The sequence below is a fragment of the Triticum urartu genome, chromosome 7 (genome assembly GCF_003073215.2).
Source record: "Triticum urartu cultivar G1812 chromosome 7, Tu2.1, whole genome shotgun sequence".
Lineage (NCBI taxonomy): Eukaryota > Viridiplantae > Streptophyta > Magnoliopsida > Poales > Poaceae > Triticum > Triticum urartu.
Window position 1 is genome coordinate 27,930,610 of NC_053028.1, and position 16,239 is coordinate 27,946,848.

The 16,239-nt window shown below is 42.7% G+C and overlaps 1 long non-coding RNA gene across 4 annotated transcripts; it reads left to right on the forward strand.

The window, feature by feature from the left end:
• Positions 1 to 1,921: 1,921 nt before the first annotated feature.
• On the forward strand, positions 1,922 to 6,014 carry LOC125524240. 4 transcript variants are annotated; one of them, XR_007290635.1, is made up of 4 exons: positions 1,922 to 2,424; positions 2,555 to 2,667; positions 2,753 to 4,019; positions 5,604 to 6,014. It is a non-coding gene; the product is annotated as an uncharacterized LOC125524240 (long non-coding RNA). The 4 variants fall into 4 exon arrangements; XR_007290634.1 differs by having other exon boundaries at positions 5,720 to 6,014; XR_007290636.1 differs by having other exon boundaries at positions 2,753 to 3,332; positions 3,777 to 6,014.
• Positions 6,015 to 16,239: the final 10,225 nt, after the last annotated feature.

The window sequence follows — 16,239 nt, forward strand, 5'->3', positions numbered from 1 at the left end:
AAAAAGGAGAGAAAAAAGGAAAATAAGAATAGAAAGAAGGAGAAGAAGAAGAATAAGAAGAAGAGGAGAGGAAGAAGAGGAGATATAAATAAGAAGATGAAAAAGAAGAAAAAAAAGAGTAGAAGAAGAAGAAATAGAGGAGAATAAGAAGAAATAGAATAATATATTATTCTATTTTTCTTCTTCTCCTCTTTTTTTCTTTTTTTCTTCGATCTCCTCCTCTATTCCTTTCTTCTTCTCCTCTTTTATTTCTTCTTCTTCCTCTTCTTATTTTTTTATCGGGTATGTCGTTGTCGATATACGTACCCCCCTCCCCGATAACTTTTAGTAAGTACTACTTAGAAAGTGTTTAATAGAATTAGTTCAAAAAATAATAGAACTAGTTAAACTAGCTAGTTTATTTTTAGTAAGTACTACTTTATTCTATTTATAGTAGGGAAATTAATAGAACTAGTTTGTTTTTTAGTTAAAGCAATTATTCCCGCATCGACATCGACGATGCCTATCCCGCATCCTCGTCGTAGACTCGGCGGAGGAGGCCGGCTTGATGAGAGGGGCCATGTCCGGGACTGGGCTCCTCCCGGGCCGGTTTTGGGAGGTGCTACCTTCCGGGGGGCGTAGGTTGGTGAGGAGCCAGCCTGTCGTTGACCCGATCCTTGTTTGGTGGCGGTCATGTGGGCCAGTGACGGTGCTGAGGCTTCCGGACACCGCGGAGGTGGTATGTCACCGTGTCAGCGAGGAGGACCAGCACGTCCGTCGCTACATGGTTGCGTTGGAGGGCAGGTTCGACAATACATGGCAGGTTCTTCAGGGATCTCACTGGAGCTATGATCCTGTGATGGTTCCTTCCCTTTGGGTGTCCACCGCCCGCGCCGATACCCGTCGGGCGCTACGGTTCTAGCTGTACTGGCGATGCTATATGTATGATAGTATTCGAGGTGTATTTGTGATAATATTCGACGATGTATGGACGCATGGAGATGATGTAGTTTTGCTTATAATTGAATGCATCCTAATTTGAATACTATTTTATTTTGCGATGTAACATCCCAAAATTCTAAATTTTGGGATGTTATATTAAATAAATTATTATGATTGTTTGTTTGATTGTTGTGTGATTGATTGTGTGAAAATGATTGGAAATTGAAAACTTTTTAAAAGTTGAATGAGAGGGAATAAAAGTACTTTCCCAAAACTTTGCATCTTGCATTTTGATCTTCCTGAATTCAAATTAATTTCATCACAAAACCCTAGAGTGAAGATGATACGACTTCTTCCATTTAAAGAAATGAAAAGGGGTTTGAAAATGATTTGAATTCCATTTTGTAATATTTTAAATTTAGAAACTTTAAGCAGCTCAATGAGTTCATGAGGGAAGATAAAATGACTTTTTCATATTTGAAGAAAGAGAGTTGGAAGTTTCAAAGAAATAAAACGGAAGTCACTTTGAAGTTATTTGAAACCCATTTTCCATTCGAAGTTGTTTGAAATTCCAAATTTAAATCCAACTGGGAGTTATTTGAGTTTCTTTTCAAAATATTTTCTTCTAAAAATAATAAATGGAAATAAGGGTAAAATGATTCCCTTCAATAGAAAATTAGGACAAAATAACTTTGAAATCATTTGGCTATTTTAAAAATGATTTTTATTTATTTTAAATGCAACCGTAGCATTGTTTGACTTTTATGATTTATTTTGGATTTTATTTGAACTTGGAAAATAGTTCACCTTATTATTGGTATTTTTATGATCATTTCTTTACCCACTAATAAACCAGCTATTGCTTCTGGTTGTACGTCGCCATCAGTTTTGCAAAAAAGTCCCTGTAGTTTTGCTTATTCAACCCGCATCCCGTTTTAAGTGGCTAATTTGGGAAAACGTTTCACTTTACAAAAAGGACCCTGTAGTTTGGTATATTCAACCCGCGGTCTTTTTTACGTCAACGCGGTGGCTCGAGCGGCTGGGGGCGAGGCGGCTGGAGCTTGCAGGGGGCGGATCTGTGCACGGCAGGGGCTGGGGAGGCGGATCCAGTGGCGGGCGGCGAGGCAGGGGTCGCCGGTGACGACGAGGAAGGCCGGACCGCGGCTTCCCGGGCGGATCCATGGAAGAAAAGAGACAGGGTGGTGAGGAAGAGAAGATGGGAGAAAAGAGGGCGGTGCGGCGACCCAGGCATGCTCGCCGGAGCCGGGTGATGGCAGACGGGCGCGGGAGACGGAGGGATCCGTCATGGCAGCGCAAAGTCCTTGTAGTTGGAGGCGGGCCTCCATGGCCGCGGCGACCCCTCTCCTTCTCTCTGTGGCCGCGGCAGCTCAGGCAGCGGTCAGATCCGCCCTCCCTCCCTCATTCCTCGCGCTGGATAACCTAGCCGCCGGGCCATGGTGACCGACGGCGATGATGACGGTGGTGGCTACCTCGACGACGGCGGTATAACCCCTCTGCCCGTTCCCTTCTCCCTCGGCGACCACTTGAATCCCGTGAGGAGAGGGGAGTGCCGACGCCAGGGTTCTGCTCTTCTTTCCACCCCTTCCCTGATGATATTCTCTCCCTCACGCAGGCACACACCCAACATCGCCATGGACCAGTAGCTCAAGCATTCTTCTTCCTGATGGTGATGGGGTTCCCTCACCATCTTCAGGTCGTCATCCTTGAGGCCTTTACCATCTGCAGGTCTTTCTTCTTTTCTTCACCTCTCTGTTGGATTCCATTCGATTCTCTGCTCTGCAAGTGAAGCTCTATCTATTCTCTGCTGCAGTGTCTACAGTGGACTGTTTGCACCTTCTGTGCAAATACTTGATTGTATAGGAATTGAATGGATGGATAGATTGCAGGGTCTACAATGCACCACCTTGATTTGATTCGGTCTGGAGCAGCAGCATCTGCTCCTTCCTTCCTTCTCAACCATCTGTATTTACATTACTACTGTAAGCTTCTGAAATGTAAATTATGCTAGGACAATTCCTCTTTAGCTTTAACTATGATATTCCTAAATGCGCAAGTAAATGCTACTGGGATTACGACTACAAAAAAAATTCATGACATGCAAGCAATTCTCGGTTTAAATACTGTGAGCTTAAATAACAGGAGCTAAACTGTCGTGCTATGTTCAGAATTGGTACTAGAAAAGATAATCTAAACTGCACATTCTGAAAGTATATTGGACTCTTGCCCTAGGGAAATTAGTCTTCTAAGCATTACTTTGTAAATAAATGACATGATAACTTGTTGGTTCAGTTTAAAGCTGTAGGCAGAGGCTTGTGGTAGGGGGAAATCACTGCCAGTTGGAAACTAAAACTTCTATTTGTGAGTATGATCGGGACTGCGCTTTTCTGAAAGTATGTTAGCCAATGTTTGGATATCTTTCAATTACTTCTGAACAAGAAAGATGTAGTGCCATGCTAAGTTTGGATGTGGAGTTGCAATTTAACCTGCTTTGCAGCTCCATTTTGTCTTGCTACAACAATAGCTTGCCTCTGTGGTTCAGGGGTCAGGAACTTAGATGGGCTTGCTCTTCTTTCATGTATTATATATGGGGTCCACGCTGCTTAGACTGTCTAAAAGTTATCTTCATTTCTACAAGTTTTCTTGTCAATGAACTTGACGGCTATTTGGTCATGTATTTGACTGCTTGTATTTTTTATTTCCTAATTGTGCACTTAGTCTGCATAAAATTCGTTAGCACATATTTCCTTGCAATTATACTAAATTTCTGTTTGCATCCTTTTTCCATTTTGGTGGAATGTAGACATTGCTTAAGATGTAGTTTGATATTTTTCTAGGCGCACGCCATCAGGCTCTTCCAGTCCAGGGGCAACCAGGCCCGAGTCACCATCATTCTGATGTTGCCACGATGGGTGGTGGCAGCGGACAGACCAATGCACCTTGCGGCGATATCTACGTTAGGGAGGGTGTTGTTGCCGTCCACCACAATAACAACCTGTGTTGTGTCGATTTTAGATTCTTTGGTGACCAATTGGACTACATCCCGCTGAAGGCCGCTTGCTACTTAAAAGCAATCCTAGGTGAGTGATCTGTTCTTTGTCATGTCATGTATGTAGTTCCACCGACCTCATATTGGATCGGAGTGTTTTCTACAGGATTCTTGTGGCGAATTCTTGAAGAAAAAAAATCATTCTTCAAGATGATGTTTTTCAAGCTCTGAATAGTGATTATGTTTGTTCTATAGTATACCAAAGATCATGCTTTTCTTTATGTCACAGAACCGATATGCTCTAAATACCAATGGCACTAAACATCTTAAGGATAAAATAGAAGCAATCTTTAGGAACTGGACATGTCTGCTCTATAAGAACCCCTGTGCTTATACCATGATTTTGTCTGTAACCTAGCGTTAGGTGTGCATGGGTCGTAGCTGCACCTATATAAGGAGCAACAGTGGTTATATTAAAAGGATTTTCTTCCTCTATTCCATCACCCCTCACGGGTCCCCCACTCCCACACGCTCCCTCCTTACTGCTCCCATTCATCCTCTCTCCTGGATCCCACACCCATTGTAGCTCAATCCACGCCGTAGTGTGCATCTCCAGTTATTGGTGCTAACAAAAACGCTGCCTCCTCGCCACCGGGCGGCACCAACCGGATGTTGTCATGTTGTGTTTGTGTAAAAATATATGGTAAATAAAATATATTTATGAACACTTACTGAACATCCAACGGTGATAAATATATGTAATTTCATTTACATCACCTGTTTTGAACTGTATTTTATATGCAATTTCTATATCATGGTGGAACACAAAATTTGAATAAAAAATAATAGCACTGACCAATGTATATTCTGCAAGTTCAGATATATATCCATACTTAACTAAAGTACGTACACTGCATACTGTGGAATCACACGGCAAATATTCATGCTTAACTAAATGCATCTGCTCCATTCTGGCAGCAGTGAATCTCGGGACAGTTCTGTGTGGCCTTGGATCAATCCTGAACTGATTGGTGTTATCTGCCCATTCTCTTTACATGACCCAATAAAAATATTTGTAGCTGCTTTTGCTGAGATGAATTGTTTGTTTCACGGATCCAAGCGTTGTTTTGGCGCTAAACCAAATCCTGGACCGAAGCCACATATGGTCTCTGCTTAATTGTCTTATAAGCAGTAGTGCAGCTGAGTTCTGGAAATCCCACCCTCCTTGCCAGTAGTGAGATGTGACAAAACTTATAAATAGGGATTAGAAAGGAACATGTTACTTTGGTTACTTTTATCTTTATTTTACGTAATTTAGCTTATTGCAACTTTGGTTTTATGCTGCAGTTGACAAGATCCTTAAAGTTAGCTGGCAATCTTCTTCTATCCATTTCATTGTACTATGTTTTTGAAGCTCCGATGTTTACTTCAATTTTTTTTTGAAATTTGCCAAAATTTGCAAATTTTATTTCCGGATGCTCGGTCAGGCAAAGCCAACTGTTCATCACTATGTACGGTTCTCTTCCATTTCATGGTGTGTAACCGAATATGGCACAAGACTATAGTTGTGTCATTGTGAAATTTACGGATGTTGATGTTTATTTTCAATATAATAGTATTGTTTACCAATTTGGTCCCTTGATCATGAACTAATTTCTCTTTCTATTCCTTCTAGATAATTTGCTTCAGTTCTAGCTACATGGTGAAACATGCATATTGTTTCCCGATATATTGGGCATCAGTCCACCTCTCATGAGATCTCTGAATTTTTGATCCATATTGTATTTGCAGAATTATTTCTTCAAGATAACTATGCTTGGATTCACAAATGCATGCAATTGCCTTCAAATGGAGGTTACTTCTTTACTAATTATGTGCTATTTCACTTTCAAGTTTGGTTCTAGAAGTGTAATACTTGCTAGGTTAGCTGCAGAAGCGGGATGTATATGGCCTGCATTTATATTTCAGAGTGTATAAACTGATTCAGAGTATTCTGACATCTGAAACATTTTGTTGTATGGTTCTGTCTTGAAAGAACTTAAGTAATTATTCTATGGGAGAGAATATAAACGTGATTCTGAAACAACATGCAGCGTCATTTAGTTTCTTCTAAATATATCATTATAAAATGGTTGGCTCGATTGCGTTTTGTATGGATTCTGCAAGGGTCATTTCTGTGGAATTACAAATTAGTTTTACATTTTTCTCGCCGAGCTCATTGTCTTTGGTTGCCATCTTCGGGATGGTTTGTGATCAAGTGGACACCAAAAATCCTTTTTAATACGGACACTGAGAGTGCATTTAAAAAAAATAGTGTTTCACTTTGTTCATGCTTTCAAAAAATATTCACAATTTTCAACATGTTCATGCTTTAAAAAACTCTCAAAATTTCCAAAAGATAGCCCATTTCCAAAAATACATTCAAAATTGTTCAAAGAATTTAAAATCTTAATACTCCCCCAATCCATATTAATTGTGTTCCAAAAAAATCATTTGTTCAAAATGTTCGTCTTCAAAATATGTTTCAGTTCTAACAAGAACACACAAATTAATTTTTTTTCATTTTTTAAGAAAACAAAGGAATATTCATGGTTTTCCAAAAAGCATAAAATAAAACCGAATGAAAGACGTTTAGGTGGGTTCTTCATGTCCACAACTCATGCTCCGAAAAACGATAATAGTGTAACCTTATTACTGATGTTTATCAGAAATTAATATAGGAAATGGCGTGTAATGGCGCACCGAACAGGTTTGAAGTGTTTTTCGCCCATTGCACTTTTTGAGCAATTTCGCCCGTTGCAACGCACGGGCATTTGTACTAGTTGGTATATGATATGACTATGTGTAATTTTTATTTAATTTACTTCTGCTGCAGTTTTCCTTTGTTTTTGTTTTTTTTAAACACACCTCCTGGACTGAAACAGTGTTCGGCCCAGGGGCGAACCAGCCGGCCAGTTCGGCCCAGGAGCCACCCGACCGGCCCAGCCCCAGCGCCCGAAGGCCACCGCATGCTCGCCCGCCTCTTCTCTCGCTCGCTCTCTCCCACCACTGCTGCCAGTGGGGCCCGCTCCCCAGGTCACCCCCAACCTCCCGCTCCTCCCGCTGGATGAGCACGCACTCACGCTACCGCAACCACCGGCGCCATTGCCCCGGGATAAGGCCTATCCGCCGCGACCCCGAGCCCCTCTTCGCACCTATAAAACCCCCGTGACCCCCTCTCTCCATTCTGCCACTTTGCTCGCTCCCTCGCTCCTCACAGACGCCGCCTCGTCCATTTGGATCTCGCCGGAGCTGAAGCTCTCCGTCGTTGATTCCGTCGTCGGTGGAACCCCCAAGCCCTCTCCTCTTTGTCAAAAATTTGATCCCTTGCCGTCCCGCACCCGTTTGACATCTTTTTGCCGCCTAGGTCTCCCGGAGACGCCGCCCCGACGAAACGGGCCCTTGCCGGAGCACCGAACGCCGCCGCCTCCCTCCGATCGACGCCGGCCACCCCGCCGCCCTCCGACCCCACCATCCGGTCGCCTGCGCCACGCCGCACCCCTCCGTCTACTTCGCCGCCGCTGGAACCCACCGGAGGCCGCCGTAGCCGTCGCCCCGTCGCTGCCCAACGCCGCGCCGCCGTCCCCTGCACGTCACCGACGCCTACGCTGCCGCTCGCTGTGAGCGGCCTCCCCGTTCTGTTTGGTTTTTTTGTTTAAAACGGTTAACCAAGGTTTCATTAAACCGGGCGGTTTTAGTGAAAAAAACCGGTATCCGGTTTTTTTATTTAGCCGTGGTAGTTGTTTTTATTATTTAGTGGCCGTTCACCGTATAGCTACCGAAGTGAACACTCTCTGGCCTCTCACAGTGCGCCACGTGGCCAGGGACTTGTTGGTGATAGTTTTCTTCACTGTTTAGTCCCTATAATTAGCAGATTAGTCCCTAAACTTAGAATAGCTACAACTTTTTACCCGTAGGTCCAAATTCGATGAAACCAGCGGCAAATTCTTCGTATTGATTAGATCTATCCAGTAGCATCATGTTTGTAAACTTTTTCCAAATTCAAATTTGAACTTTATTCAGATTTGAATTCGAACTTCAAATGGCCATATCTCCTAACCGTAGCTCCGACTGATGTGATTCTTTTTGCACCGTGTCACCGTTGCCAAAACCTATCACTTGGACCTATCTCACGATATTTTTCACACATTAGATTCTGTCCATGATATTTTTACTATTATGCCATGTTTTGCATTTAGGATATTTCCATGCTAGTTAAGTGTGTTGAATGTTCATTTGGTTTTCCAAGACTTTTGCTTTGCATGTTCTTCTTGGTTCTCTAAAATGATTGCTTATGTGAGTGCAATGGTTGACCTTATAGATTTTCATCGAAGAGTGACGAATAGCTCTATTAAGTAAATTTCTGAGAGCTATATAATCTTCATCAACTATTACCAGGCAAGTTCACATTTGACCATTCTTCCATTTACCTATGTTTTTATTATGCACTTAGTCCTTTGAGGTAGGATTGCATGGTAGGATTTATTGTTGCTAGATGGCTATGCCGTTACCTAGTAGTTCACTGAGGTAGGTTTGAACCATATACCTTTGTCACCACCGCGTAAGTTTAGTTTTGCCTCGCCAATGTAGACGTGGATTGGGAAGTGTTCATTGTGAGAGATGAGTGACAAAGTAGTAATCAGGACCAAGACTTGTAAATGAACTACCTGGGCGGTATTTGGTTTGAATGGTGGCGAAGTACAGTGGGAGCATGCATGGTTAATCCATGGTGGTGCACCACTAGTGGTCGGCCGCCCAGGCTCAAAGAGATCAATCGTATTCTCATGTCTAGAAGCTTACGTGTGCAGCCACAAGCCAATATGGGCTCTGGCTTAGTTGAGTAGTTAGTGTGACCCCTTCCGGGATGGGCTAGCAAATGTAGAATGATGTAGGTGTACCGGCCTATCCGTGGGTTAAGGGGGAACATTTTCAAAATACTATGTCTCGGTCATCCTGTTCTCAAACGCCAGGCAGTGCGAGAACTTCAAAGGATGCAATCGAGTCTTGTGGGGAAAAGTGCGCAAACCTCTGCATAGTGTTAAAACCTAATCGATTAGCCGTGTCCCCGGTTACGGACAACTTGAGCATCTAGTAGTGGAAATGCTGGGAGATCTCATCACTCTTAATTAAACAGTTGGGTTTTAAATGAAACTTTCGGAATCGATTAAGTTGGGTTTACCAACTCATCCTATGCTATACAGTAGTGGTAGAATAATATCTTTTCTTCTAGGGAAAAAACTAGCTTTATGCAAAAAAACTAAACTTAGAGATTTTCACCAGTCAAATTGCATGTACAAATAGGTTCATTATTCTTATGATGTGACTTGCCAGTACATTCAATGTACTGACCTACAGGGCTGCAACGTCTTATGTTGCAGGAATTTTCTACGACGAGTAAGAGTTACGTTGTAGGGTTACGGTCTACACTCAACTTGTCGTTGGCGTTGATGGACTCCACACCCTTGTGTTTGTTTCCGCTGAGACTTATGAGGTATCTATTAGTTTTACGTTATTTATACATGTGATTGCACTTTGATATATACATGATGTACTGTGTGTGCCAGCATACCGATCCAGGGATGGCACGGATACACAGAGGCTTGACCGTTTGAGGTCGGGTCGCTACAGAGATGGTATCAGAGCACATGTTGACTGTAGGACGTGACCCTAGAAACTGGAAAGCCCATAGGAAATGATTTCTCTAAAACGTAATTTTCAAAAAGATCCTTTATCTCTCTTCTTTTCTGAGCTTTATCAAATATTCCCTTTTTAGTTAGACAAAACCCCGTTCCCTTTGGACCACACGGAGGATGAACTGAAGCCACTCCGAGAACGACAAGATATCAGACTTCACCATACACTAGAAGAACTGAAGCTACAACAGTCGAAGCCTCTGAAGAATTGAAGAATTTGAAGACACTGACATATTCCAAGATCAATAATGCTACACTTACGGGATGTATCCGATGGATTCAGCCTACGGACTGATGTGGTATGCAGCCATGCAACGGCGGGAGACAATTTCGGAGCAAATGAGTTAAGTCTTCCAACTGTATGAAGCCACGTTGCGTCCGTAACTTGAGTGCGTACCTATTTCCCGTAAGTGTAGCATCATTGTTCCAAGATTTATATGACCTTTAGAGGACCAAACCCCTGTTGTAGACTCACGTTAGATGCGATATTTGTGAGCTGTCATTGTTTGATGTTTTTCCCGATAGCCACAAATAAAACTTATTTTCAAAAGAATATTGTGTGTATTGTTTTATCTCTCTATCCCTCTTATCTCATCGCAAAACCCTTGGACCCAATAGATGATGAAAGAAGATGTTGACGACCCTGATGGAGAAAGCCTAAACCGATTTTACTCCAATGCTTGCTATTCATGTGGAGAAGAAGGACATTTTTCACAATATTGCATGAAGGAAAACCAAGAGTATCTGGGAGACTTCCTGATAGAAGAAGTGGAGTTTGATCCACATGAGATAGAAGAATTACTCGGAACAAAGAAGTCCAGGAAGAGAAAGAGCATGTATCCCCAGAACAACCCAATTTCTGCAGAAAAGGACCTGAGTCAAATCACTTGTTACAAGTGCAAGGATTTAGGTCATTACGCTAGCAAATGCCCAGCAAGGAAGCCAAGAACCCAAGGAGCCAAGATAACCACCAGGAAGCCCCTGGATTTGTCTGAAGTCATTTGTTTATGCTGCAAAGGAGTAGGACATTTTGCCGGAGAATGTTCAGACCCGAGGAGAGCTTGAGCAGAGTAGTTGAGATCTTGATATAAAGCATGTAATAAAGTTGGAACGCGCTTTTATTTTCATTGGGGATGTTGAGTTGAGTTGTGAAATGGAATTGTAATAGCTCATGAAGCAATAAAAGTTGAGGTGTTTGGAATCTCATATGAAATGTTATGAGTTGTTTGTTGATTGTGAGGGCCTCTCTCATTATCTCACCCAGACTAAAACCTTGAACCCATGGACAAGCTGAGCCCAAACTTTTCCCAGAAAAACAACCACATTTCACCCGAGGAAATACATACATTATACTGAGTACCCCTTCTATCTTATGCCTGCAGATGACAACCCTTTACGAGTCTTTTCTCAAGGGCACGGAAACGATCATGACCCTGACTAGTGGTCAGGATTACCCAAAAATCCTGAAGGACATGATGAAGCATATTCATCTTGAAGGAGATGCAGTCTACAAGGGTTATCCTTTCATGGAGAATGGAGTTGAACTTTGGTATGTGGAGGCACACCTCCACCGTGTGAAGGGAGTTTGCCCAAAGACTATGGGGCAATACTTTTTCATTTCTCGAGTACCACGAGCAACATTCTTCGACTCTGTTCCTGAAGCTTCTATGGAAGCCATACGTCAGATTGGCGAAATACTTGAAGCAAGACTTCGTCACACTCAGGAATACCTGAGAGAGGTCCATGCGGAGATGATGGAGATGAAGCTCATGGCCACCACGATGAAGCAAAACATCGATGATTTGAAGGATCACATCGCACAATTCTAGTGGGACTGAAGCATCTTCAAGTAGGGCAAATGAATAAAGATGGAAGTAATGCTTGACCATACCAAACTATGTGGATGGCAGCTTTTGTAATAGAGTACTTGTGAAATTTGAGTTTTGAGTAGTGGTTAAGGGTATAATAAAGATTTGATATGAAGAGAATATGAATTATGGATGAACCAGTGCATTTTTGGCGATACTTGTCTGTGTGAACACTTGAACAATGGAAAAGGAAATGTATTCCATAGAGTGGAGTTTGGACAAATGAGTTGGAGTTTGGTTTTAGTTATGATGGTTACCCCAAGAGTATGAAGTAATGAAGTACTATTGGATTTAAATGAGATGTAATGTTGGAATATGGAACAATAGTAACTCCAAGGATGAGTTAAAGATATACAAGTGTTGAAGTGGGCCATAACCCACAGGACCTAGGATTTGATAAGGAAACAAGCACAATCTTGTTGAAGAAAAGAATTCTGGAAGAAGCTGTGAGTTCATCAGCAGACGTTCCATAGGAGGTTACGTAAACCCAAGAGTTGTGAAGAAACGATAGAGGTTTTGTTTGGCTTGCAGGACCAATGGATTAATCGGACCCAATCCATGGAGAAGAGAAGTTCTGCAATGCTTGTGAGGATGCCCAAGTGTTAGAATACGTGATTCACTATCTGCGTATGTAGTAATGATTCAAGTAAGGGATGGATTGGCCCCCATACCGGGGACTTCTATCATGACTATCATATGTTGATGGAAAATCAGAGAGCCTTAAAAACCCTAGAAGAGTGTCGACACGACAAACCACAAGCCTTAGAATGGCAGGATGATGGAAACCCTGTACCGGCACCTGTTGCCAATCGTAGGTTATGCGGTGAGCTTCAACCCAGACCAATTTCGTGTAGGAGAACCAGTAATTGTCTACCACCATGAGATTTTCGATAGTTGTTTAGCATTGGCGCCAGACCTGTCAAGTCTCAGAAGGATCCTATTTTGATGCAAGGACTCTTGATTTTGAGGAAAAGGCCATGCCCTTACCAGAAGAGCAAAAGTGAAGGAGTTATCTCGGAGAATATGAGAAGACCGACACCGCCAACGCAAAGGATGGAGTACATGAGTTTTGTTGGAACCGTGACCATGCTTCTAAGGGTGGTAGCACCCCATACCATGTGTTGATGACCGGATTTTCAAGGAGACCCCCCAAACCTAACCTTCTTTCTAGCCTCTCCGAATCTCGAGGACGAGATTCATTTTAAGGGTGGTAGTTTGTAACATCCCAAAATTCTAAATTTTGGAATGTTATATTAAATAAATTATTATGATTGTTTGTTTGATTGTTGTGTGATTGATTGTGTGAAAATGATTGGAAATTGAAAACTTTTTGAAAGTTGAATGAGAGGGAATAAAAGGACTTTCCCAAAACTTTGCATCTTGCATTTTGATCTTCCTGAATTCAAATTAATTTCATCACAAAACCCTAGAGTGAAGATGATACGACTTCTTCCATTTAAAGAAATGAAAAGGGGTTTGAAAATGATTTGAATTCCATTTTGTAATATTTTAAATTTAGGAACTTTAAGCAGCTCAATGAGTTCATGAGGGAAGATAAAATGACTTCTTCATATTTGAAGAAAGAGAGTTCGAAGTTTCAAAGAAATAAAATGGAAGTCACTTTGAAGTTATTTGAAACCCATTTTCCATTCGAAGTTGTTTGAAATTCCAAATTTAAATCCAACTGGGAGTTATTTGAGTTTCTTTTCAAAATATTTTCTCCTAAAAATAAATAAATGGAAATAAGGGTAAAATGATTCCCTTTAATAGAAAATTAGGAGAAAATAACTTTGAAATCATTTGGCTATTTGAAAAATGATTTTTATTGATTTTAAATGCAACAGTAGCATTGTTTGACTTTTATGATTTATTTTGGATTTTATTTGAACTTGGAAAATAGTTCACCTTATTCTTGGTATTTTTATGATCATTTTGGTATATGATATGACTATGTGTTATTTTTATTTAATTTACTTCTGCTGCAGTTTTCCTTTTTTTTAAACAGACCTCCTGGACCGAAACAGTGTTCGGCCCAGGGGCGAACCAGCCGGCCAGTTCGGCCCAGGAGCCACCCGACCGGCCCAGCCCCAGCGCCCGAAGGCCACCGCACGCTCGCCCGCCTCTTCTCTCGCTCGCTCTCTCCCACCGCCTCTGCCAGTGGGGCCCGCTCCCCAGGTCACCCCCAACCTCCCGCTCCTCCCGCTGGATGAGCACGCACTCACGCTCCCGCAACCACCGGCGCCATTGCCCCGGGATAAGGCCTATCCGCCGCGAACCCGAGCCCCTCTTCGCGCCTATAAAACCCCCGTGACCCCCTCTCTCCATTCTGCCACTTTGCTCGCTCCCTCGCTCCTCACAGACGCCGCCTCGTCCATTTGGATCTTGCTGGAGCTGAAGCTCTCCGTCGTTGATTCCGTCGTCGGTGGAACCCCCAAGCCCTCTCCTCTTTGTCAAAAATTGATCCCTTGCCGTCCCGCACCCGTTTGACATCTTTTTGCCGCCTAGGTCTCCCGGAGACGCCGCCCCGACGAAACGCGCCCTTGCCGGAGCACCGAACGCCGCCGCCTCCCTCCGATCGACGCCGGCCACCCCGCCGCCCTCCGACCCCACCATCCGGTCGCCTGCGCCATGCCGCACCCCTCTGTCTACTTCGCCGCCGCCGGAACCCACCGGAGGCCGCCGTAGCCGTCGCCCCGTCGCTGCCCAACGCCGCGCCGCCGTCCCCTGCACGTCACCGACGCCTACGCTGCCGCTCGCTGTGAGCTGCCTCCCCGTTCTGTTTGTTTTTTTGTTTAAAACGGTTAACCAAGGTTTTATTAAACCGTGCGGTTTTAGTGAAAAAAACCGGTCTCTGGTTTTTTTATTTAGCTGCGGTAGTTGTTTTTATTATTTAGTGGCCGTTCACCGTATAGCTACCGAAGTGAACACTCTCTGGCCTCTCACAGTGCGCCACGTGGCCAGGGACTTGTTGGTGATAGTTTTCTTCACTGTTTAGTCCCTATAATTAGCAGATTAGTCCCTAAACTTAGAATAGCCACAACTTTTTACCCACAGGTCCAAATTCGATGAAACCAACAGCAAATTCTTCGTATTGATTAGATCTATTCAGGAGCATCATGTTTGTAAACTTTTTCCAAATTCAAATTTGAACTTTATTCAGATTTGAATTCGAACTTCAAATGGCCATATCTCCTAAACTGTAGCTCACATTGATGTGATTCTTTTTGCACCGTGTTACCGTTGCCAAACCCTATCACTTGGACCTATCTCACGATATTTTTCACACATTAGATTCTGTCCATGATAGTTTTACTATTATGCCATGTATGCACTTTAGTACACATCACATCTTTGCACCCTATGTCACATGTTGTTTTGCATTTAGGATATTTCCATGCTAGTTAAGTGTGTTGAATGTTCATTTGGTTTTCCAAGACTTTTGCTTTGCATGTTCTTCTTGGTTCTCTGAAATGATTGCTTATGTGAGTGCAATGTTTGACCTTATAGATTTTCATCGGAGAGTGACGAATAGCTCTATTAAGTAAATTTTTGAGAGCGATATAATCTTCATCAACTATTACCAGGCAAGTTCACATTTGACCATTCTTCCATTTACCTATGTTTTTATTATGCACTTAGTCCTTTGAGGTAGGATTGCATGGTAGGATTTATTATTGCTAGATGGCTATGTCGTTACCTAGTAGTTAACTGAGGTAGGTTTGAACCATATACCTTTGTCACCACCGCGTAAGTTTAGTTTTGCCTCGCCAATGTAGACGTGGATTGGGAAGTGTTCATTGTGAGAGATGAGTGACAAAGTAGTAATCAGGGCCAAGACTTGTAAATGAACTACCTGGGCGGTATTTGGTTTGAATGGTGGCGAAGTACAGTGGGAGCATGCATGGTTAATCCATGGTGGTGCACAACTAGTGGTCGGCCGCCCAGGCTCAAAGAGATCAATCGTATTCTCATGTCTAGAAACTTACGTGTGCAGCCACAAGCCAATATGGGCTCTGGCTTAGTTGAGTAGTTAGTGTGACCCCTTCCGGGATGGGCTAGCAGATGTAGAATGACGTAGGTGTACCGGCCTATCTGTGGGTTAAGGGGGAACATTTTCAAAAGACTATGTCTCGGTCATCCTGTTCTCAAACGCCGGGCAGTGCGAGAACTTCAAGGGAGGCGATCGAGTCTTGTGGGGAAAAGTGCGCAAACCTCTGCAGAGTGTTAAAACCTAATCGATTAGTCGTGTCCCCGGTTACGGACAACTTGAGCATCTAGTAGTGGAAATGCTGGGAGATCTCATCACTCTTAATTAAACAGTTGGGTTTTAAATGAAACTTTCGGAATCGATTAAGTTGGGTTTACCAACTCATCCTATGCTATACAGTAGTGGTCGAATAATGTCTTTTATTCTAGGGAAAAAACTAGCTTTATGCAAAAAAACTAAACTTAGAGATTTTCACCAGTCAAATTGCATGTACAAATAGGTTCATTATTCTTATGATGTGACTTGCCAGTACATTCAATGTACTGACCTACAGGGCTGCAACGTCTTATGTTGCAGGAATTTTCTACGACGAGTAAGAGTCATTGTAGGGTTACAGTCTACACTCAACTTGTCGTTGGCGTTGATGGACTCCACACCCTTGTGTTTATTTCCGCTGAGACTTATGAGGTATCTATCAGTTTTATATTATTTATACATGTGATT